This window comes from Chelonia mydas, chromosome 2 (genome assembly GCF_015237465.2).
Source record: "Chelonia mydas isolate rCheMyd1 chromosome 2, rCheMyd1.pri.v2, whole genome shotgun sequence".
Classification (NCBI taxonomy): Eukaryota; Metazoa; Chordata; order Testudines; family Cheloniidae; genus Chelonia; species Chelonia mydas.
The window spans coordinates 236,079,400-236,102,527 of record NC_057850.1 but is presented as its reverse complement, the minus strand read 5'-3'; the positions used below and the strand labels follow the sequence as shown (position 1 = coordinate 236,102,527).

Below are 23,128 nucleotides of genomic sequence, written 5' to 3'. Positions count from 1 at the left end.
AGTTGTGAGGGCTCAGTGGTTGGCTCAAAGAAAGACAAGGTGCCAATGTCAGTCCATTCCTTCTTTCTTGTTACTTATAAAATACAGCAGAAACTAATATGAAACAATCATAATACCCTATCTTGGCAAAATTGTATTCCTCTACCATTTTTCAGTATACTGTCATTGTCATAAACTACCTATATATTTAAGGAAAATATTACAATTACTAGTTTTATATTGTAAAATACAAGTTTACTTTCTATGGTGTCTTTCATGCAAACCATAACCCAAAAGGCATTAGAGAGTTACAGTTACAATCAGAGTTAAATAGCAAGTAATAGTGACAGCCATAGGTACAGGCAAGAGAGAAAAGATTCTTTCCCAATTTGCTTTCATTATGAAAGCACTCCAGTGGGTTTTCTTAGCTAGAAACAAACGTTAATGATAATTAATTAATTAATTACAAATACAGCTCTTAGAGCGCGATCGCTAATTTGCCCTGAAATCTGTGCAAGGAGGATACAATGTAAAAATAGGGACTAACTCAAAAATGTAAATATTCTTGCAATAATGTGTAAACTATTAGAAAAACTCAAGTTCCTGCCAAGTGATATATTATTTTAATGACTTTTAACGCACAACCTCACTCTTCTTTGGTGCTGGCACTTTGAGTCCCTGTTAGGGATTTGGGCTCACAGTGAAGCTTCTATAACTTTCTGGATCTTTGTCATGTTGGCAAGTTGGTCATTCTCCTGCAGTGAGGAGGAGGTGGCTGGAAAGAAGCTGTACCAAGGGGATATGGAAAAATTCAAACCTGACTTGGCCAAGGATTGCTGTGAAAAACGTAATGAGCTGCTTTCTTGCTCAGGAGCCAAATGCTGGCTGGTAGCAACTGCGGAGGGAACCTGAAAATGCTTCAATTCTGTCTGTCCCAGCAGATGTCACTAAAAGGCAGTGGTGTTTATAGGTAGGCCAAATCAGAAACAAGCAGGTATTTTAAGATGCATAAATGTGGAAAAGATTAGCTTATCTCAACTACCATAATAATGTTTTGCCACTGAAGCATTTTTTAGCTCCTTTGTAGGTCTTTGCTTTGGATCCAGGTCTAACATACACGGAGAAATAGGTGGCTATTTCCAAAATTTAAGAAAATACTATCTTCTACAGGAAATTGTGCAGGGACTAGGAGCCAAGACACTAGTTAAATGCCACAATTAGGGAATTCTGGTGGATAAACAGAAATTTAAAAGAGACTGAGAAATATATCCATCTCCACAGAGTGTGTCTACCTCTTGCACACAGCTGCATCATTCTGAAATAGTACAAGGGTTGGTTAGAACGTACTGTACAAAACTGTGACACTCCCATTCATTGTCCAGTCAAATAGATATTGTAAGTCGGCTGTCAGCAGTCCCAGGAACATTTCTGATTTTTATACTATTAAAAACAGCAGATGGTGACTAAGGAGATTAAAAAAAAGTAGTTTGGGGGAGACAGGTGAGTATGAATACCTGAGTAAGCTCTTTGGGCCAGGGACCATCTCTTTGTTCTGGGTTTGTACAGCACCTAGCACAATGGAGTCTTTGTCTGTGACTCAGTTTCCAAGGCACTACAGTAATACACATAATTACACTAGATCTGGTCTCAGACAAGTGAAGTTAATTATTTCCCAGATGTAGTTAATAAAAGCACAAAATAGGCTCTTATCTGTGTGCTCTGTATTTAGTCTCCTCTGTTTAGGACATTTGCAAATAGCATGAATTATTTGTTTTTAGTTTAGTGGGTAGTTCTGAGAAGGTGGGTCAGAGACTGGGACTATGATAGTATGGAGAGGAGCACAGAAACTACAGGCAAGAGGCTTCTGCTGCTAAACCTGCACTCCCACAATAAAGTCAATGGCATATTCTGCAACACAAGCAGTTAAAGCAGGAGCAGATGCCACTAAGCCTGCGATAGACACAGAGAGCCAATACTGCAATGGCAGGAAGCTCAGATAGTATAGTGATTACATATACTCCCTTCCCTACCACCTAGTATCACCTGCTACTTAATTCGCTTTCATTATTCAGAGAGTCCAATTAAACACCATTACATTCTCACCTTTCCTTTGCTTCAATATTAAACATATTCAGTTTCCAACTTACACTGGGTTCACAGCAAAGAAACTTCATTGGCTTCATTTGTGTTACTCCTGATTTAGACTGATGTGAGATGAGAATCAGGCCTCTGTTTTTAGAAACCTAAATTTTTGGGATTCTTCAGCCTTTTAGAAAGAGATGATTGCTTTTCTACTATATTCTAAAACTTTAGTCTTTAATTAGAGAGGTGTAAGGAGCAATGTGTTTTAAGAATTGTGTTCTCAATGGTACCATCTATTCAACCTCTTACCTTTGCCAGCTCTTAAACAGGAAATGTCAAAAACCATAAACTCCTCAAAAGAACTCTTGCAACCATTACAGTAAAATAATTCCACTATTGCATGTTTGGATTTTTGCACATGAATATGTCCCTGAAAAGCATATGTGTTCACAGAGAGATCCTCACTAATCCCTCTAATTGAAGGTTAGGGTTGTCCACATTTTGAGGATTGCAAATGTCAGCATTTTTAAAGTACCAATGCTTCTTAATTTTAAAGAGGTCAGTAGGACCCCTATTCAAGAAAAGAAGCAATTTAAAAGCTCCATAATTCAATTCTTAACTATTTATCCCACTATAGACCCCAACCCCCAATACCCTGTATATAGAGAGGGATCACAGTTATGGTGGAATGTAGCTACCCCTTGGATGGAACAAATCAGTCATGCTGAGCTAGCGGCATTATGGTACACAATTGTTTCCAGCAGTCAAAATCTGCCCTTGGATTTGAATCAATGGAAACATGCACAAAATTTGGCCCTATATTATGGAAGTGAATAAATAAAGCAAATGAAAATACCAAAGGAATTTAGATAGGCGGAATGGGTTTACCAGAAATTGGAAGATGAGTAGGACACTGGAAGCTAACCATGCTTGTAAGAAGTGGAAGACATCAACAGTAAGAAATAACAATGAATCCTAAACACAAAAAACAAGCTTACAAGAAGTAGAAGATTGGACAAATGACCAGGGAAGAGTATAAAAATATAGCTCGGGCATGCAGGAGTGAAATCAGGAAGGCCAAATCACACTTGTAGTTGCAGATAGCAAGATATGTGAACAGTAACAAGAAGGGTTTCTTCAGGTATGTTAGCAACAAGAAGAAAGTCAAGGAAAGTGTGGGCGCCTTACTGAATGAGGGAGGCAACCTAGTGACAGAGGACGTGGAAAAAGCTAATGTACTCAATGCTTTTTTCGCCTCTGTCTTCACGAATAAGGTCAGCTCCCAGACTACTGCACTGGGCAGAATAGCATGGGGAGGAGGTCACCAGCCCTCTGTGGAGAAAGAAGTTGGTTTCAGGACTATTTAGAAAGCTGGACGAGCACAAGTCCATGGGGCCAAGATGTGCTGCATCCGAGAGTGCTAAAAGAGTTGGCGGATGTGATTGCAGAGCCATTGGCCATTATCTTTGAAAACTCATGGCTATTGGGGAAAGTCCCGGACAACTGGAAAAAGGCTAATGTAGTGCCCATCTTTAAAAAAGGGAAGAAGGAGGATCCTGGGAACTACAAGCCAGTCAGCCTCACCTCAGTCCCTGGAAAAATCATGGAGCAGGTCCTCAAGGAATCAATTCTGAAGCACTTAGAGGAGAAGAAAGTGATCAGGAACAGTCAGCATGGATTCACAAGGGCAAGTCATGCCTGACTAATCTAATTCCCTTCTATGACAAGATAACTGGCTCTGTGGATGAGGGGAAAGCAGTGGATGTGTTATTTCTTGACTTTAGCAAAGCTTTTGATACGGTCTCCCAGAGTATTCTTGCCAGCAAGTTAAAGAAGTATGGGCTGGATGAATGGACTATAAGGTGGATAGAAAGCTGGCTAGATTGTAGGGCTCAATGGGTAGTGATCAATGGCTTCCATGTCTAGTTGGCAGCCGTATCAAGCGGAGTGCCCCAAGGGTCAGTCCCTGGGGCCGGTTTTGTTCAATATCTTCATTAAATGATCCGGAGAATGGTGTGGACTGCACCCTCAGCAAGTTTGCAGATGACACTAAATGGGAGGAGTGGCAGATATGCTGGAGTGTAGGGATAGGATACAGAGGGACCTAGACAATTAGAGGATTGGGCCAAAGAAGTCTGATGAGGTTCAACAAGGACAAGTGCAGAGTCCTGCACTTAGGATGGAAGAATCCCATGCACCGCTACAGACTAGGGACCGAACAGCTAGGCAGCAGTTCTGCAGAAAAGGACCTAGGGTTTACAGTGGACGAGAAGCTGGATATGAGTCAACAGTGTGCCCTTGTTGCCAAGAAGGTCAGTGGCATTTTGGGATGTATAAGTAGGGGCATTGCCAGCAGATCAAGGGACGTGATCTTTCCCCTCTATTTGACATTGGTGAGGCCTCATCTGGAGTACTGTGTCTAGTTTTGGGTCCCACACTACAAGAAGGATGTGGAAAAATTGGAAAATGTCCAGCGGAGGGCAACAAAAATGATTAGGGGACTGGAACACATGACAGAGGCTGAGGGAACTGGGCTTGTTTAGTCTGCGGAAGAGAAGAATGAGGGGAGATTTGATAGCTGCTTTCAACTACCTGAAAGGGGGTTCCAAAGAGGATGGATCTAGACTGTTCTTAGTGGTAGCAGATGACAGAACAAGGAGTTATGGTCTCAAGTTGCAGTGGGGTAGGTTTAGGTTGGATATTAGGAAAAACTTTTTCCCTAGGAGGGTGGTGAAGCCCTGGAATGCGTTACCTAGGGAGGTGGTGGAATCTCCTTCCTTGGAAGTTTTTAAGGTCAGGCTTGAGAAAGCCCTGGGTGGGATGATTTAGTTGGAGATTGGTCCTGCTTTAAGCAGGGGGTTGGACTAGATGACCTCCTGAGGTCCCATAGAACCCTGATATTCTATGATTTTAAGATTCTAGCATCATGTTTATTTGCTGGTTCTGTCTTCACTTGGGGAAGCAGTGCCACCTACTAAAACACCACCACCAAGGTTTCTCTTGGAGAGCTCCCAGACCCTCAAACTCTACTTAGATTGTGGGAGCTAGTACTCTGATGTTCATCTTTATTAACATGTTTCCACGGTTCTTGTCATTGGAGTACCTGAGTGCCTTTATTTTCTCCAGTGATGTGATTTCTACAACTTACCTCACATGGTCTTTCTATTGCTAATTCTTCTTAGTTAATTTCTACCCACCCTCCCACCACATACTCAGAGAATCACAATTCCTCCCCTGCTCCTTTCTCTCATTGTCCTTAAAAGAGGGCAGTTTCTTTGCCGCCTCATACCTAGCCAGCTACTCTAGCAAAAAGATATAGGGGTGGATGTTTGGCTCCATCCATGCCCCACTGCTTCCTCACCCACTTATTCATGAGGATAATATCTCTAGAACAAGGGCTGCCCTCTACACCAGACCTGGATCCCAGAATCAGGCAGGCTCACAAAGGAGTTGAGGAATTCCTAGGTATCACAAGGACACAATCTAGCCCTGAGAACATAAGAGGATATATCATAAAAATGCCAGTCAAATAGAAATAAAGTGTTTTCTTGTAATAATTAATTTGACTTTTATTTAGCAGTAGGACCATGCTTGTATTATTGTTTCCTTTGTCCTCCATCCCCGCTCCAAGCAGTGTTTTTAATCATCACTCATTCTGTTATACTTAATTTTCAATCCCTATTGTGTAAGTGCATCCACTAGCATGTACCCTTACGATTACGTCTGTGTGACACCTTGAGTTCAACCCAGAGCAGTGAGGGGCAATGTCATTACCTGCCCTACAACTCTGGGTGCCTTAATGCTATGCTGCTCTGGCTCACAGTCCTGACACCAATAGCCAGCCTACGAGCATTCAGGCCACACCCTGGCTTCCACCATCCAGTTACTTTTTGCAGAGTGACCCCAACACCTCTGCCAATTCAGACTTTCCCCAAACCATCTGCTCTGGAGCCTCCAGCCCTCTTGCTAAACACTTACAGAAGTTATTAAGTTCACTGCTCCCTTAAACAGACAATAATCAGCAGCTTACTACCTTCACTAGGGTTAACAAACACTCAATTTTAATGAAATCACTGACCTGATTTATAGTAAAAGTAAAACATTTTTGTTTTTAAAAAATCATAGATTTAAGTAATACCAAGTATAAGCAATAAAGCTTGAAAGGGTTACAAGTAAGCAAAAGTAAAAATGTGCCCTTTTCCAGGGTGGATGACCAGAGTCTCTGGCCAGGACCCTTCACAGTGCTCAAAGGGCCCGGTTCCTTTGTTTCCTCAGGTGAAGGATGCCAAAATGGCTTTTTCTCTCTTCCTATATCTTCCCAAAGTTCTTTGACCCTGCTTCAAGTATCAGGAAGGCTTCCTGGCAGTGTAATCTCCATTCCCCTTTGAGATTGGTAAGTGGTCATCTTTCCTCACTTGCTCTCCTGATGGCATTGTTTACCTTGCACAATTATTTTTGCCTTTTCTTTGTCTTTGGTCACGCCTTTTTAAAGTTACATCAGAGACACATTCAAGCAGTCAGAACCACATTCTTTTCTCTGGAACAGCCATCACTTAGGTACTGCTTGCAAAATACGTTTTAAGAATAGATTCCCAGCACATACCTATAAAGTCATTTGGGGGGTTACTGTACATACAGCATACAAGAATATTAATGGTGAGTTATTAGTTTTCCAGGGGTATATTATATGCCACCTTTTGGGTATATATCATGACAACAGTATGCCAGCTGGCATTGGGGCGGTTTTAGAGTTATACCAAGCAAAGTCCCACTGAAGTCAAGGCAAATGTTTATTGACAAATCAGACGAGGATTCAGCAATGATCTTTTGAGACTGAAATGCAAATGGCTCTTGGAATACTCATAACTGACAGTAGCACATAACAAGGATGTTACATTTTCTGATATGCATTCATTTCTCTTGCTAAACTAAAATATGTTCCTCCATGTGTGTTTGGGAAGTGCCGCTGTATTAATATTCAGTGCCTGATTACAGTAACCACAGGTGCAGTTCTATTATTCCTGTTGTAATGTGAGATGATGAAATGATGAATAGCCTGGAGCAAAGTATGGTAAATACATATTAGCCTTACTTCATTACATATGTGATCTTGGGATCTATTATACAGTGCTAGGGAACAAGGGAGAAAGCCATATGATAAACTGCTGCACTGCATATAAGGTAGTTTCTTTGAGTTCTTCAGTGATCATGTTGCATGTTTCCTGATCCTATTTGGTTTATGTGGCAAAAGCCATTTGCAAAGTTCCGTCTAGTATTGTAGGCATATAATCAACAATTGGATCCCTGTATCATTGCAGGTGAATATCAAGTGCTCTTCTGATTTATTGGTCACCAACATCTGTTGCAACTGCAGTTTCCTGAAGCTGTGAAATTTTATTTGACTGGAAGAATTCTGAGGAACAAATATCCACGACAGTACTCCAGGCACAGCTGCGAGCTGGGAGATCAATATTCATGCCAAGCAGGTTCATTAACTATGCAACTTTATTGACCCCAACAACAAATGAGGTTAGTGGCAGATTATGACACCCCACCATGCCGGCACAGCTCAGCTGACCAGTATATGTAGGGAGTGGGGCCCAGGATCTGTCCATTCCCTGCCCACCGCATGGCCTTTATTCCTCCAAACCTGGATCCAAGCTCTGGGTAGCCCACACAGAGGTGTACTGGGGGATTCCTAGTCCCCTTTACTCTACTATGGGGTCATGTAATTCAAGTCACAGAGTTGCCCAATATTTATAAAGCCATACATTTTAAGACCAGAAAGTACCGTTATAAGTCTAAGAACCCAGCCTGAACACAAGCTATGGTGCTGCCCCCAGTTCTTCCATTGAGTCCAGCAACATGTGGTTGAACCAGAATTACATTTACTATAAACATGAGTGCAAGCAAATGCAATGAGTTTGGTGTCACTTTTGCTTATGATATATTAAATCACCTATATGTTGGTCTTCTGTACTCAATCTCTACTAGAAGAAACCAGAAAGCAAAGTTTTAGCTCTCTCATAGGTTTTTATTTTCTTTAGCTTTGCCTGGTTGGTTGTGTTTCATGGTTCTTAATGTTTGTTTGGGTGTTTTTTAATTTTATCACCAATTGTCAAAGCAAAGTTAAAAGACTGTTATAATTCTTCCGAACACATCTGTTTTTAGATTGTAATATATCAGGAATCCTTTGGTCAATGTACTTCAAATTTTGTAGAAAAGTTCTACCTTTGGCACAGACTTAACCTGCCAGTTTTGATGGAAATACGAGTTCATTGTTCATTTTAGGTGGGGAGCTAGCCTCAGGCTGATAAAGAAAACTTAACAATGCAACCTTAACAGCCACACCATAATCAAACAACAGAGAGAAAGATTTAAGACCCGGCTTTAAAATCTGTAGTGTTACAAAAGATGTACACTGATTGCTATTAATAGCTTAATTCCTTGATCTATGGCTGCAACTTTTATAAGAAGTTGATGTTCTATTTTTGCTTTTAAAATATAGCATTTCAAGACAAATTCCACGTAAAAAGCCAATGCCAATTCCAGCTGTCACATTTTTCCTTACCAAGCAAATATCCTGACCTCATAACTCCTTGCCAAGGCTTGGCCTCAAAATGCACTATTTAAAAAGCAAATAAAGAACCCAAACTTGTTCAGACTCTGGGAATATTTCAGCCTGCAGCTCAGCAAAAAGTCTTTATCTAAAACCAATTAATTTCTCAGGACTGTTAAGAAATGACCAGAGGGGCTAATTAGCTGTTGCACAATCTGAATCTTCTTGATTATTTGTCAATAATTTATAGAAGCAGAGGACATGTAGGGTTTCTTCTACTATGGGCAGGTGAAACTGCAAGGGCCAGCTCCTCATCTGGTGTGAATCAGTGTAGTTCCATTAAACTATCAGTGAAACTACACTGATTTAAACCGACTGAGGATCTAGCCAAAAATGTGGATCTTCTACTGTCTGATACGTTGTTTTTTTCCAAGAACTAAACCGGGTTCAGTGTCACACTGACAAAATGTGCTGTATGTCAGAAGATATCAAAGATCCACTTTCCTTTTCTTCCTATTTCCAGCATGGGATAGATAGTGTAGTACATAGTAGTTGGTTACCATTTAGAAGCTCATGGGCCAGGTTACAAAGGTCTGTAGCTATCTAAAGATGCAGATAGGTACCCAGTGGGATTTTCAAAAGGGATTTTCAGTACCTGTGTGCATCTTTACCTGCCTGGCCCCATCTGGCCACATGAGCCTAATTCATCCCTAGTGTAAAACAGGTAAAATCGGTGTGATTACACAAGGAATGAATTTGGCCTGCAATGTCATAGACTGGATTTGAATGTGCTGAATATTATTATTTTTCTTTAACTTGGGTTGATTAAGTTGCCCATGAAATATATTGGATTATTATTGGCCATGGAGAGTTAAATTCGATCCACAGATTTATAAAATATCCATTGCATGGGTAATGGAAATGCAAATCTCCCCATATACTGCCCTACCAATATTACTTATCCCTGTTTTGAGCTATGTCTAGGTGTGAGATGGTGGTCCATACTCCATCCCCCTTCGGTCTTTGGTGCCCCTGCTGAGACTGTCAATAATGGTGCAGATCAAGATGCTTTTTGGTAATGTGAAGATGAGTCCAGTAGTAACAGGAGTGAGACCATTCACCTCATTCAGCATACATCATCAAAGGTTCCCAGGCTGTGTTCCATGGGAGTTTCCATGGGGAGTTGTCTGCAGAGAACTAGCTGGACATGGGATGTTGGCTCTCTTTCTTGTTCCCATCTGCTGCTATAAGCCTCCAAGCTCTTCGTTGCCAAAAAACAGTCTGGAATCTATAAAAGTCCATACTGTATCACATGAAAGGTGTTAAAAATGCCTTCGTAACATTACTTTTGCATGTCAATAATTGGGATTTTTTTAGTTACGCCAAAGATTTCTACAATGGCAAATTCAAAGGGAAGGTGACCCTTCTAGTATGATATGCTCTGGGAATCATTAAGGGGAAGTTCTGTGGCCCATGTTATACAAAAGGTCAGACTAGATGATTACAATGGCCCCTTCTAACCTGGGAATCTGTGAATAAGGAATAAGATAGGTGGTGGTGCCAACATACAACCCACACTGTGAAAGAGTTTGACAACCCCTGATCTAAGATTTAAGGGGAAGACTTTATAGAATAAATTGTCACAGGCCAATATTAAAAAGTGGGGCACTGAGTTTTTCCAGAACAAGTGACTACATTCCAGGAACTTTCAAATTACATTTCCACTGGAAAATCAAAGCCAAAATAATAAATATCAGATGGCAAGGCTTTTTCTTCAGACTGTAGTATTAAGAAAATCAGTTGCAAAGCACAAGAAAGAAATATTTCAATTGTCACTTATAATCCACATATTATGCACTATTAGGATTAGTTTAGCTATTATCTTATTTTCCACCAAAAAAAAAAAAAGCCACCCTAAAGTTAAGGCAAGAACTTTGAATAAATTTAAATGCAAAAATTGTGGGACAAAGTTCAGGAGTTTTCCTTTAAAATAAACAAAAAACCCAAAAGGCAAACTTTAAATCACTCCATTTAATATTTTGGGTTTTTCTGAGGGGGGGAGGGGGGAACACAAAAATAATTTGATTTGCTCACAAGATTCCATCTGTGAAAATAACCTACTATGATAATACAGGTCAAAACTACTGTAATATGTTTAATGAAAATCCTACTTTATTTATTAATATAATCGATTATTTTTTTGTTGGGAACTTTGCTTACATTTCTATGTGTGGACTTGTGGTCCAAGGGAGTTCAATTAATTAGCTTCCTGTGTAAAAACTGGAAAAATTGTTAACTAACCAAAAATTCTCTACCAATGAATAAAGAGAAATAACATGAAATAATAATAATACTTTCTTGAGAAAAATAAGAATCGAAGGGTTTTTAGGAAGCCATCTGATCCCCACACTTGTACTGTGAATTAAAAGTCCTATCACAGATTATTGCAATAACGCTGACTGGGTGGTTCGGGAAAAGTTGTGCTGCCATTTTCCATGCTGTATTCAGTCTGTAGATAAATAGGGCTGGGCCTCTGAGGCCATGTCTACACTGCAGTTAGACATCCATGGCTGGCCTGTGCCAGCTGACTTGGGCTCGGGCTGTAGGGCTGTTAAATTGTAGTGTTGACGTTCTGACTCAGGCTGCACCCTGAGCTCTGGGACTCTCCCACCACCAGAGTCTTAGCTCCCGGGCTCTAACTCGAGCATGGAAGTCCACGCATAAATTAAACAGCCCTGTGGCCTGATCCCCGCGAGCCCAAGTCATCCGGCATGGGCCAGCCGCGGTTGTCTAATTGCAGTGTAGATATACCTTCAGACTGTAGTGCTATCGGTCTGTAATTTCTCATTAGCACTGGACCCTTTTGAAAAGAGCCACTGTGTGATTTTGATAGTTTATTATCTCTAGGAAGAATGTTCATCATTTCCTAATGCCGAGTACAATCATAAGACACTTTATGTTAGGGCCAAGGTCAACTTAAAAACTACCTGGCTGTGGCGCAAAAGAGCAAAAGCAGCATTGCTATGCACTTCCTGCAGATCTCCAATGCAGGTCTCCACTCTCCACTATGTAGGAGGGTAGTGTGGGCAGTCACTGAATCTGTTCATAGCAAGGATTCCCTTCCCAGAAAACTGCATCAGATTGGAAGTGCAGTGCTCCCCACCAAACCCAGCAGTAAATGGTTATGGCCAGATATATGAGTGTCCCAGAGTTTTCATCCCATCTGAATATGAAAAATTAAGCTCCCCAACACCATTATGGATTCAGTAAGCAAAGCCTTCTCATTCTGGTTATGCTGACATCGTCAGAAGTGAGCACAAAGAGTTTGATTCTGCTTCCATTGCAGATAAAAAACTCTCACTGACTGTTCTGTAGTTTTTAATTTGATTTAAGTTGGTTCTGCTTAATCTGGGTTCCCCAGTGATGTTTGTCTCTGGCTACTCAGCCTGGCCTCATTGCAAGGAGACAGCAAGCCATTTCTGCTTTGAGGTGGATTGGAAAGGGTCTCATAACACTGGTATTGAGAATGATGTCTGCCCTGCACTCTGCATATTCTGTAGGCAGAACAGGCATCAATTCTGGAGAGCAGAACCAGAGCTATTTTTGGATTTTCAGATGATGCTTCTGGCACTATGAGATTAAAGGGCTCTTAGAAAAAAATTCTCAATAAGTAATCTGAGTTCCTTCAAACACATGGAGCCCTAGAAATTGCCTTAATTTGAAGGCACGTCAATTCTGACCTATAGCGTCTCCACCTGGATGTCTGTGAAACAGACCTGGCCAATATTGTTGAAGTATATGATTAGATCATCATTTACTAATCTAGGATGAGACCTGACCAAACCCATTTTCATGGGATGTGAGGGTAAGGCTACACTACCAAAACAAAGTGTTCTTAATGTAAGTTATCAAACCCACATTAGCTAATTCAGGTTCAAATAGTAGCGAATACATGGCAACTCAGCTTTTAACTCAGTTTAGCAGTTTGAGTTCAATCGCAGGCTTCCTTAGGGTATGACTCCACTGAAGCTGAGAGCAAGCCTCCCAGCCTGGGTAGACACACTCACACTAACAGGGCTCAAGTTAGCACACTAAAACTAGAAGTGTAGACATTGCAGATCCAGCAGAGACTTGGATTAGCCACCCAAGCTCAGATAAAAGGGGTTGGGTTGGCTTGAAAGCCAAGCTGCTATTTCTAGCATGCTCGCTCGAGCCAAATTAGCACAAATCTGTCTGCCCATGTTGGGAGGCTTGCTCTCAGTTTCAATACAGACATACCACTATAGGCTTTAAGTCAAGCTGCTAACCTGAGTTAAAACTCGAGTTGCTGTGTCTTCATTGCTATTTTAACCTCAGTCAGTTAGCTAGCACAGGCTAGCTACCCTGAGTTGAGAACACACATTTTTTTTTGCAGTGTAGACATGCCCTAAGACGAGTGCATTATCTGACTGTACTGCTGAAAATCTGACATTTCTGACTTTACAAAGGTTCCATTCCCATTTCTACCTTAGAAAATAAATTGGATGAAAAGAAAAATTATTCTGGGTGTTTTAAAAGAACTTGATGAGTTTAGAGCTATGTCTTTTTCCATCAAAATCAAAAGTTAACCTGGATGGATATATATATATTTAAATTGAATTCAGCAAACACAATTTTATGAGCCACACTGATTCATCTAATTGCATAGGTAGAAAACACATCTGTGGGGGAGAAGTGGAAAATTGGAAATTATGGAATTTCCACCAGACTCCCTTGTCAGTGAATCTAAACTAATCTTCAGTGAATTCCTAAGAAAACATGAAGAGGTTTCTCCTAAAAAACTGTTGAACAAGTGAAAATGGAGAACAGAACAGATACTACCACTTTGCTTTTAGGATTTAGATGTGTTATTTTATTTTATTTCTGCACAGAGAAAACTAAACAGTGAAGACAGCTGAGTCTCTCTGGAATATTGGGTAATTTATATTAAGTAGAGCTAATACAGGGTGTAAAACAAAAGCCCTTGACTGAAAAGCTGTAACATGCTGGTAGTCACGTATTGAACTGGATAGAATCCCTGCACATGTGTTGTAGTTAAAGCTGTGGTACTTGCTGCCTCTAAAGGGAACAATGCTCATAGCGAGGTTCCACCACCGTGCTCCAACAGGGCAAGACCAAGAAATGGTGGCTAGATTCTCATCCACACACAACCTACATCATGCATCCACAAAGGCACAACCAATATGGTTGTTGCATCCCTTCATCCCAAAATTGTTACATGTAATCAGCAGTGGGATCCTATTCCAGGTGCAAAAGTCACCAGGAACCTACGGAACCCAGATTATCATAGATATTGTTACCCTGGTGGCTCATCTGTTCCATGATACTGAGGGACTTTACCTTCCAAGTGGGGGGGAAGTCTGGGATACACACATTCTGAAAGGAAGACAGAGACTAGGCTGAGTCCCCAAAACTCCTTGGCTTCCTAAAAGAGTGTAAGTGGTGTCTGTTCTTTTCTTGTAACTCAAGAGGGAAGTCTCTAACTTAGTGTGTAGAGAAGCATATGATTAGTTGAGTTTAGCTATATGTGTAGGCTGTTTGTTGTTTTGAATTTCATCTAGTGAAAGAGAGGATGGATGGTCAAGTGGTTTGGATGCTTGCCTTGGTCTTGGATGAGCTGGATTCAAGTCTGCCCTATTTCAGACTTCCTGTGTCACCTTGGGTAAATCATTTGAATCATAGAATCATAGAATCATAGAATATCAGGGTTGGAAGGGACCCCAGAAGGTCATCTAGTCCAACCCCCCTGCTCAAAGCAGGACCAAGTCCCAGTTAAATCATCCCAGCCAGGGCTTTGTCAAGCCTGACCTTAAAAACCTGTAAGGAAGGAGATTCTACCACCTCCCTAGGTAACGCATTCCAGTGTTTCACCACCCTCTTAGTGAAAAAGTTTTTCCTAATATCCAATCTAAACCTCCCCCATTGCAACTTGAGACCATTACTCCTCGTTCTGTCATCTGCTACCATTGAGAACAGTCTAGAGCCATCCTCTTTGGAACCCCCTTTCAGGTAGTTGAAAGCAGCTATCAATCCCCCCTCATTCTTCTCTTCTGCAGACTAACAATCCAGCTCCCTCAGCCTCTCCTCATAAGTCATGTGCTCTAGACCCCTAATCATTTTTGTTGCCCTTCGCTGGACTCTTTCCAATTTATCCACATCCTTCTTGTAGTGTGGGCCCAAAACTGGACACAGTACTCCAGATGAGGCCTCACCAGTGTCGAATAGAGGGGAACGATCACGTCCCTCGATCTGCTCGCTATGCCCCTACTTATACATCCCAAAATGCCATTGGCCTTCTTGGCAACAAGGGCACACTGCTGACTCATATCCAGCTTCTCGTCTACTGTCACCCCTAGGTCCTTTTCCGCAGAACTGCTGCCTAGCCATTCGGTCCCTAGTCTGTAGCGGTGCATTGGATTCTTCCATCCTAAGTGCAGGACCCTGCACTTATCCTTATTGAACCTCATCAGATTTCTTTGGCCCAATCCTCCAATTTGTCTAGGTCCTTCTGTATCCTATCCCTCCCTCCAGCGTATCTACCACTCCTCCCAGTTTAGTATCATCCGCAAATTTGCTGAGAGTGCAATCCACACCATCCTCCAGATCATTTATGAAGATATTGAACAAAACCGGCCCCAGGACCGACCCCTGGGGCACTCCACTTGACACCGGCTGCCAACTAGACATGGAGCCATTGATCACTACCCGTTGAGCCCGACAAACTAGCCAGCTTTCTACCCACCTTATAGTGCATTCATCCAGCCCATACTTCCTTAACTTGCTGACAAGAATGCTGTGGGAGACCGTGTCAAAAGCTTTGCTAAAGTCGAGAAACAATACATCCACTGCTTTCCCTTCATCCACAGAACCAGTAATCTCATCATAAAAGGCGATTAGATTAGTCAGGCATGACCTTCCCTTGGTGAATCCATGCTGACTGTTCCTGATCACTTTCCTCTCCTCTAAGTGCTTCAGGATTGATTCTTTGAGGACCTGCTCCATGATTTTTCCAGGGACTGAGGTGAGGCTGACTGGCCTGTAGTTCCCAGGATCCTCCTTCTTCCCTTTTTTAAAGATGGGCACTACATTAGCCTTTTTCCAGTTGTCCGGGACTTTCCCCAATAGCCATGAGTTTTCAAAGATAATGGCCAATGGCTCTGCAATCACATCCGCCAACTCTTTTAGCACTCTCGGATGCAGCACATCTGGCCCCATGGACTTGTGCTCGTCCAGCTTTTCTAAATAGTCCCTAACCACCTCTATCTCTACAGAGGGCTGGCCATCTCTCCCCATTTTGTGATGCCCAGCACAGCAGTCTGGGAGCTGACCTTGTTAGTGAAAACAGAGGCAAAAAAAGCATTGAGTACATTAGCTTTTTCCACATCCTCTGTCACTAGGTTGCCTCCCTCATTCAGTAAGGGGCCCACACTTTCCTTGGCTTTCTTCTTGTTGCCAACATACCTGAAGAAACCCTTCTTGTTACTCTTGACATCTCTTGCTAGCTGCAGCTCCAGGTGCGATTTGGCCCTCCTGATATCTTTCCTACATGCCCGAGCAATATTTTATACTCTTCCCTGGTCATATGTCTAACCTTCCACTTCTTGTAAGCTTCTTTTTTATGTTTAAGATCCGCTAGGATTTCACCATTAAGCCAAGCTGGTCGCCTGCCATATTTACTATTCTTTCGACTCATCGGGATGGTTTGTCCCTGTAACCTCAACAGGGATTCCTTGAAATACAGCCAGCTCTCCTGGACTCCCTTGTCTCTCTGTGCCTCAGTTCCCATACATAAAATGTGGATTGTAGCACTTTCCTACCCCACAGGAATGTTCTCATGCTAAATACACTGGAGGCTGTGGAAATGCTCAGATGCTGTATTAATGGGTGTCAGATAGGTACCTAAGAAAGGTAGCTTTGTTCTGTTTGCTAATAAACATACACATTCCAAGAAGCCTGTTTTTTAACTATGGCAGTCGTCACAGGCTTTCAAAAGACAGAGATGCAGGTGTCCATTTTTTATTTATTTGGAGTCATCATGGACAGTTCTCTGAAGATGTCCAGGCAGTGTGCAGCGGCAGTCAAAAAGCCAACGGGATATTAGGAATCATTGAAAAAGGGATAGAGAATAAGACAGAGAATATCTTATTGCCCTTATATAAATCTATGGTACTCCCACCTCTTGAATACTGCGTCCAGATGTGGTCCCCTCATCTCAAAAAAGATATACCGGCATTATAAAAGGTTCTGAAAAGGGCAACTAAAATAATTAGGGGTTTGGAACGGGTCCCATATGAGGAGAGATTAAAGAGGCTAGGTCTTTTCAGCTTGGAAAAGAGGAGACTAAGGGGATATGATAGAGGTATATAAAATCATGAGTGCTGTGGAGAAGGTGAATAAGGAAAAGTTATTTACTTGTTCCCATAATATAAGAAACTAGGGGCCACCAAATGAAATTAATGGGTAGCAGGTTTAAAACAAATAAAAGGAAGTTCTTCTTCACTCAGTGCACAGTCAACCTGTGGAACTCCTGCCTGAGGAGGTTGTAAAGCCTAGGACTATAACAGGGTTTAAAAGAGAAACTGGATAAATTCATGGAGATTAAGTCCATTAATGGCTATTAGCCAGGATGGGTAAGGAATGGTGTCCCTAGCCTCTGTTTGTCAGAGGGTGGAGATGGATGGCAGGAGAGAGATCACTAGATCATTACCTGTTAGGTTCACTCCCTCCAGGGCACCTGGAATTGGCCACTGTTGGTAGACAGGATACTGAGCTGGATGGACCTTTGGTCTGACCCAGTATGGCCATTCTTATGTTCTTATGTCCTTATGACCTGCACAGTAATAAGCAGTTGACATTGATGGGTTATTACACCCATACCCTGGTCTAAGAGTGGGATAATTGAGAAATTCTACCCCAAGAGAGGTAAGGGTGCAAGGTACCTGGGGAGATGAACTCAGACCGGAAAGGAGACAGAGGTGTAATCAGCCCCACAACTGTGATGGAAGCATAGATACCTCAAGCATTGAGCCTGTGGGCCTTGGAGGGAAAAATCACAACTGAAAGTGCTCACCATGCTAACAGCACGCAGTTCCCAAGGGCCCTGTCCCAGGCCCATACTTCTATGTTTTTGTTATTTTCATAATATGCTAAGAATTCTAAAAGAAGCAAGAAAAGACAAAGATTCGCCACCAGTAAGATTTTATTTGTCAGTTTTGCTATGTGGGTATCATGGGCTTTCTACAAGAATCTCAGTTCCAAAGGGATGACTTCAGCTTCTTATATAAGCATTGGTTGGGGATTGTTTTGAGATTCCCCAGGGATCGCATTAAGAACCTGATTCTGTCACACACAAGCCATGGGATGTTTGCCATGGGCTTCCATGGAAATGGGATCAGGCCATGAAAGAGGGGATCTTCCCTTTTGAGATAGAATTTCTAACTATGGACATACCAAAGGCATTAATAGTAGGATAAACATTTCCCGATCACCCACTTGCCTCGGGATGGGAGAAGTAGCAGCTCTGTGGAGCCGTTTTTCTCGTCCATCAATGAAAGCAGCAGTAGGGGGTGCTGGTGGAAGGGAGTGAGTGTCTTATGCTCCTTACTCCTTTGTCTCAGTGTGCAGAACAGGCCACAGTCTGTTATTAGTATATCACCGTTGTACCCTCTCTTTTCCTCTTGTTTTTCATTGCTCACTTTTAAAAATGGCCTAAACAAGATGTTGCGGGGAGAGGGGGGAAATAAAAACAAAGATATCTCAGAATCATTTGGAACCTTCCCTTGAGTAGGTCTGGAGATGTGTGCTATACAGGAATCATTGGGCTGGAAGAAGATTTACAAACTACATTGTGTAGCTCATTATGAAATATATATCTGAGGAAGCAAACGGGTGATTCCATGGTTCAACCTTCATTTCTCTTGCATGTGGCAGGCTCACTGTAAGCCAGGAAAGAGTTGTTACACTGCAGATTTTAGTGCTGAGGGGTTGTGTTTGCTGTGTCATCGTAGCCACATCACTGCCTCACTTTGCTCATCTGTAAAATGGGAACGATACATACCTTGAAGGATATTGTGAGGATTAATTTCTAAGCCATACAGCTGTGAATCTGTCCTCAAATTGCAAGTTTGCTTGCAATTGGTCACATTTAGATGTCTAACTTCCTGATTGTCCATATAAGTCAGGCATCCAAGGACTTCAAACAGCTTCCACTGAAGCCAACATGAGTCTCTCTTTTGACCTCCAAGGGAGCTGGATCAGACCCTTGACATCATCATGGGTGCACTTAATGAACAAGCAATTTTGTACCCATTATACCAGAAGCTGGGTTATGGCCCTGCTGAAAATCAGGCCTTTAGTGCCTGTGAAGTGTTTTGATATCCACAAAAGAAATGGAGCTACATAAATGCAATGTACCAAGGGGAAATCTAATCAGGATCTCTGCATTCTTTGCCCCCCACGCCATTGATTTTTCCTAGCAGTCAGTCAATTAGGACAGGTTCGTCCAGTTAAACCAATATTTAGCTATGCATGGTTATGAAACATGCCATTCCCTAAGGAGGCTTCTGCGGGGAAGAGCATTGATTTTGTTTCCTTCTTCTGTATGAACTTGTCCTTAAATTATCTTTGCTATGCTGCAGATGTCTATTCTATATATAGCAAGAGTGAGAGAGAAACAAAAATCATGCTTCAAGTTTTCGTAAGCCCCAGTTCTGTTTTAAGTGGAGAGGGGACGGAACAGTAAGGATTTGATTTCAATCCCCACCCCCAAAAAAATTCCCTTGATTTGCAGCAGAATATGAGCAATTGGATAGCTGGAAAGGCAAGAGGCCTATCCCCAGTAGTGTGCAACAGCTGTCCATTAAAGAAATTCGATTTCAGATTGCAAATTCCTGATGCTGCACTTTGACTTGTTGACAGAATGTCTTCCTAGCATGCAAAGGTTCTTAAAGGGAGATTCGTGATCAGGCCAGCTTATGCCCCACAGCCTGGAGGGGAAGAGGCCTGCTTCCCCCACCCCTCCATTTATGCCCAAATTCAGGAAACCATCCCTGTTCTTAACATAAGTATGTATTGAAGTGCTATCCTGAACAGGGATATATTTAAGCATATACTTATGCATGTACTCCTGAATCAAGCTCTATCTAGCAGGAATGCAGTGAGCAACATGCACTAGCCAGGGGTACATGTTGCTCCCATTCAGAGAGGCAGCAAGTGCGTTATACTGTGAATTCCCCTGGCCCACCTGGTAGAATCCTATCCTTGCCAGCAGAATTACCTGAGCAGAAAGCTTCTCCGCCAACATCCCTGCTTTTCTTTATAGCTCCAGCAAGTTCCCAAGTACTTTGGCTGGCCCAATCTGCTTCCCTCCACCCAGAGATGCTTATGTTTCACAAGTGTTACATTTATAGGGATCTGCTCCTGCTCCTGCTTCCACTGAAGTCAACTGCAAAATTCCCATTGAACTAAACTGGAGTAGGATTAAACTTCGTTAACTACAGCTGAGGAGCACAAAGTTCACCTTTGCACTTCCCCAATTCTGGTCCCCAGGCATAAACTGGAGTTGCCTTATGGGCTGAAATGGTAGTTGGGGATTAGCACAGCACAGGGGCACCCAGGACACTTGACCTAAAATTTTCTCTGGCCATATGCTCTACACCAGCAACAGGGGAGTGGTTTAGACGCTCCGCTCTGGCTGTGCACCACTAAACGGTCCTTCTTATGCTGGGGTGGTTCTTGCAGGGTCATTCCACTGGCTTTAAGATCAGGATCCACCAATGGTACAGCACAAAGCTGACACACCCAACCCAGGATCCAGCTTATAACTTGCAAAGTGCCTTGGGATTTTTCAGAATGGAAGCCATTCTATAAATACAAAACATTCTCACGCTCCATGTAGCCACAGGTGAGGGATATATCCATGCTTGGAAGTGCCCATACCTATGGCAACTATACCTAGAATAATCTGGACATATATCAAGGTAAGGTATAGGCACAGAAATAACCTGCTAGTCTAGAAAGACTGGAATCCTCCTGAATATTTTTTTAGTGTTGTCATGGTAAAGTACTAATGCTTTTCAACTCCACTGTTTACTGTAGATCATGCTGCAGACATTGACCGTTAGAGGTTGAAGTCCCACGTTTTTTATTCCAAGGTTATTTAAACAACCTGAAGAAAACTGACTCAAAAGACTCCAAAATCATGAACATTTTACTTTTTCTATTATTTTCTCCCAGTAGCAAACATTATGCTAGTGTCCTCTGAAAGCATCTTTCTGCCCACTGAAGTGCTGCCAGCCTGCAGTACAGCTCAGGAGATCACCCTCTTAGCAGAAAGAAAAAGTTTGTCAAGTTTCCTCACCTACCGACCCTCTGAGCAAAATGCATCATTCTTTTGGCACCATCAAGGGCTGAATAAATCAGAGATAAGTGGGTTAAAATGTCAACACTCCCTAGGACTGAAATAAATTTCCCACCTTTCTGCATTCGAGTGAAATGCTAACTGCAGTGCCACCAGCATTTCATTCATTTAGCAGGACAAATTAAATACCTTAATAATATGAGATCTTTTTTTTTTCCTGTCAGACCAGGCTGGAACTCATAGTGCAAGAGGTTAAAACAGTGTGATGTGAAAGATGGTGTTAAAAGGTTTTCAAATGCTGTTTATTAATAGATATAACCCTTTCACCTCTGCTATATCCATCACAGCTAGGTTAAATACCATCTGTCTCATCTGTCATTTGGATTCTTCCTATTGGGGAGAAAAATGCCAAAATACTATTATACCGTCACAAAATCTATTTAATAAAAATGCAAGAGAAGGATTTTGTGTAATAAAACCTAACCTAACATGGAGTAACTACGGGAATTGAGTGCAGCCTCTGGGTTTAGAGCCATCCATTAGGCCATTGATCATTGGAGACAGCATTCAGTGACCTCAGACAAACAAAATGTAAACTTCCAAACTCATTGATAGCATTCCTAGTCCTCTGTTTTAATTTATATTGTCTCTCTGTAAATTGTTTGACATCGGCAGTGACAGATAGAGATGGTAAAGGGCCTCAATGCTATGATGAACCTACCATTAAATACAGCTGGATGCAAGTGACTTAACTGCAACTTACTTTGATGTTCAGTAGAAATCCCAGGCATGGGTATGTCTTAATAGAATTTTTTAGAAGAGTGTAAAATGTATTTTTCCTACTGTACACCCCAGAACACATCAAAATACAGAATTTTTTTCTGTGAGAAGGAAAAACAAGTTACATGGTGCCTATATCCTCTTTAATTTTGCAGTTATCATTGAGCAAAGCAATGTATGTATATGTACTATGCTAGTGTTACTGACTGATACATGTCTATTAATGGTACTTTCAGCTTCCTATCCCTACTGAACTCAAATGGTTCAAAATAACAAGGGGGAAAATATCTACCAAAACCGGACATGTCAACTAACCCACAAGGAAGTGACTTGCACAATAAAGTGCATGTTGGAGATTATTGTTCCTAAAACACCACCGTTTGTGTATCGCAGGCATTGCTGAAATGTTAAAACTCTATAAAATGTAAGCACTCTGTTCCTATGAGTAACACTGGAGGGGGAAAAAAAGCAATCCTGATAGCATGGATGAATCTAGTAGGACCAGAAAGGACTGTTTGGCTCCACTTCATCAGCGATCATAATGAAGCAAACCTCAGCAGGAACAACACAGAATTGGAACTAGTATGAAAGGAAATGGGAAACAACAATCAATGATTTCAGAATAAAAAACATGGACTTATCCTGACCATATGTTTTGTATTATTTGATATTGTTATTAGGTGCAGTGCCACCCTCTTATAGATACTTTGGCAGGGAGTAACCTTCTTTGTGAACTGGGGTGAAATAACTTAGGCCCTCAAAGGATTTAGGTGCCTCACACCCATTGACCTGGCCCTACTCCTTCCCCAAAGCAAGGGTAGGAACTGTGATTGTGTCGCAATTTATTCCCTGGTCTGCTCCTGGGGCAGTGCAGCCAACACTTAGCCAGGGCTGATTGCAAATTTATAATCCAGTCCATTATTAATATTCTGCAATTTCTATGTGGTGCATGTGATAGCATAGAAGGATTTGTGTCACTAGCCTGCAGACTCTTGAAGCCTATTGTTACTCAAGATGCAGGCTTACCATAAATCTCGTTAAGTCACAGAACTCTAATTTAAATTTCAGGAAAAGCATGCACTAACTATGTGCATGGGTCACACAAGTGCAGGTATTATACAACACTTGTGGCACTGCCCTGCAACCTTCTGCAGACATATTAGGGGATTATTCCCTCCCTATGCTTGAGAGCGTGAGATGTTGAAGTGAGAGAGAATTGCCCAATATCATTTGCAATAAAGAAAGTTTAAAAATTATTAAAGCTTATTGCTAACAAACCACAGAATTTTGCATGTCTCAAGTTTGTATGAAAGTAAATGTTTTGAGAAAAT

General features: G+C 41.7%; 1 long non-coding RNA gene across 1 annotated transcript in view; it reads left to right on the top strand.

The window, feature by feature from the left end:
- Positions 1 to 22,266, top strand: part of LOC122464350 — a 37,828-nt gene extending 15,562 nt beyond the window's left edge. The window contains exons 2-3 of the long non-coding RNA XR_006288297.1: positions 7,380 to 7,590; positions 22,034 to 22,266. This is a non-coding gene — a long non-coding RNA (uncharacterized LOC122464350). The remainder of the gene's footprint in view (positions 1 to 7,379; positions 7,591 to 22,033) is intronic.
- The last annotated feature ends 862 nt before the right edge of the window (positions 22,267 to 23,128 follow it).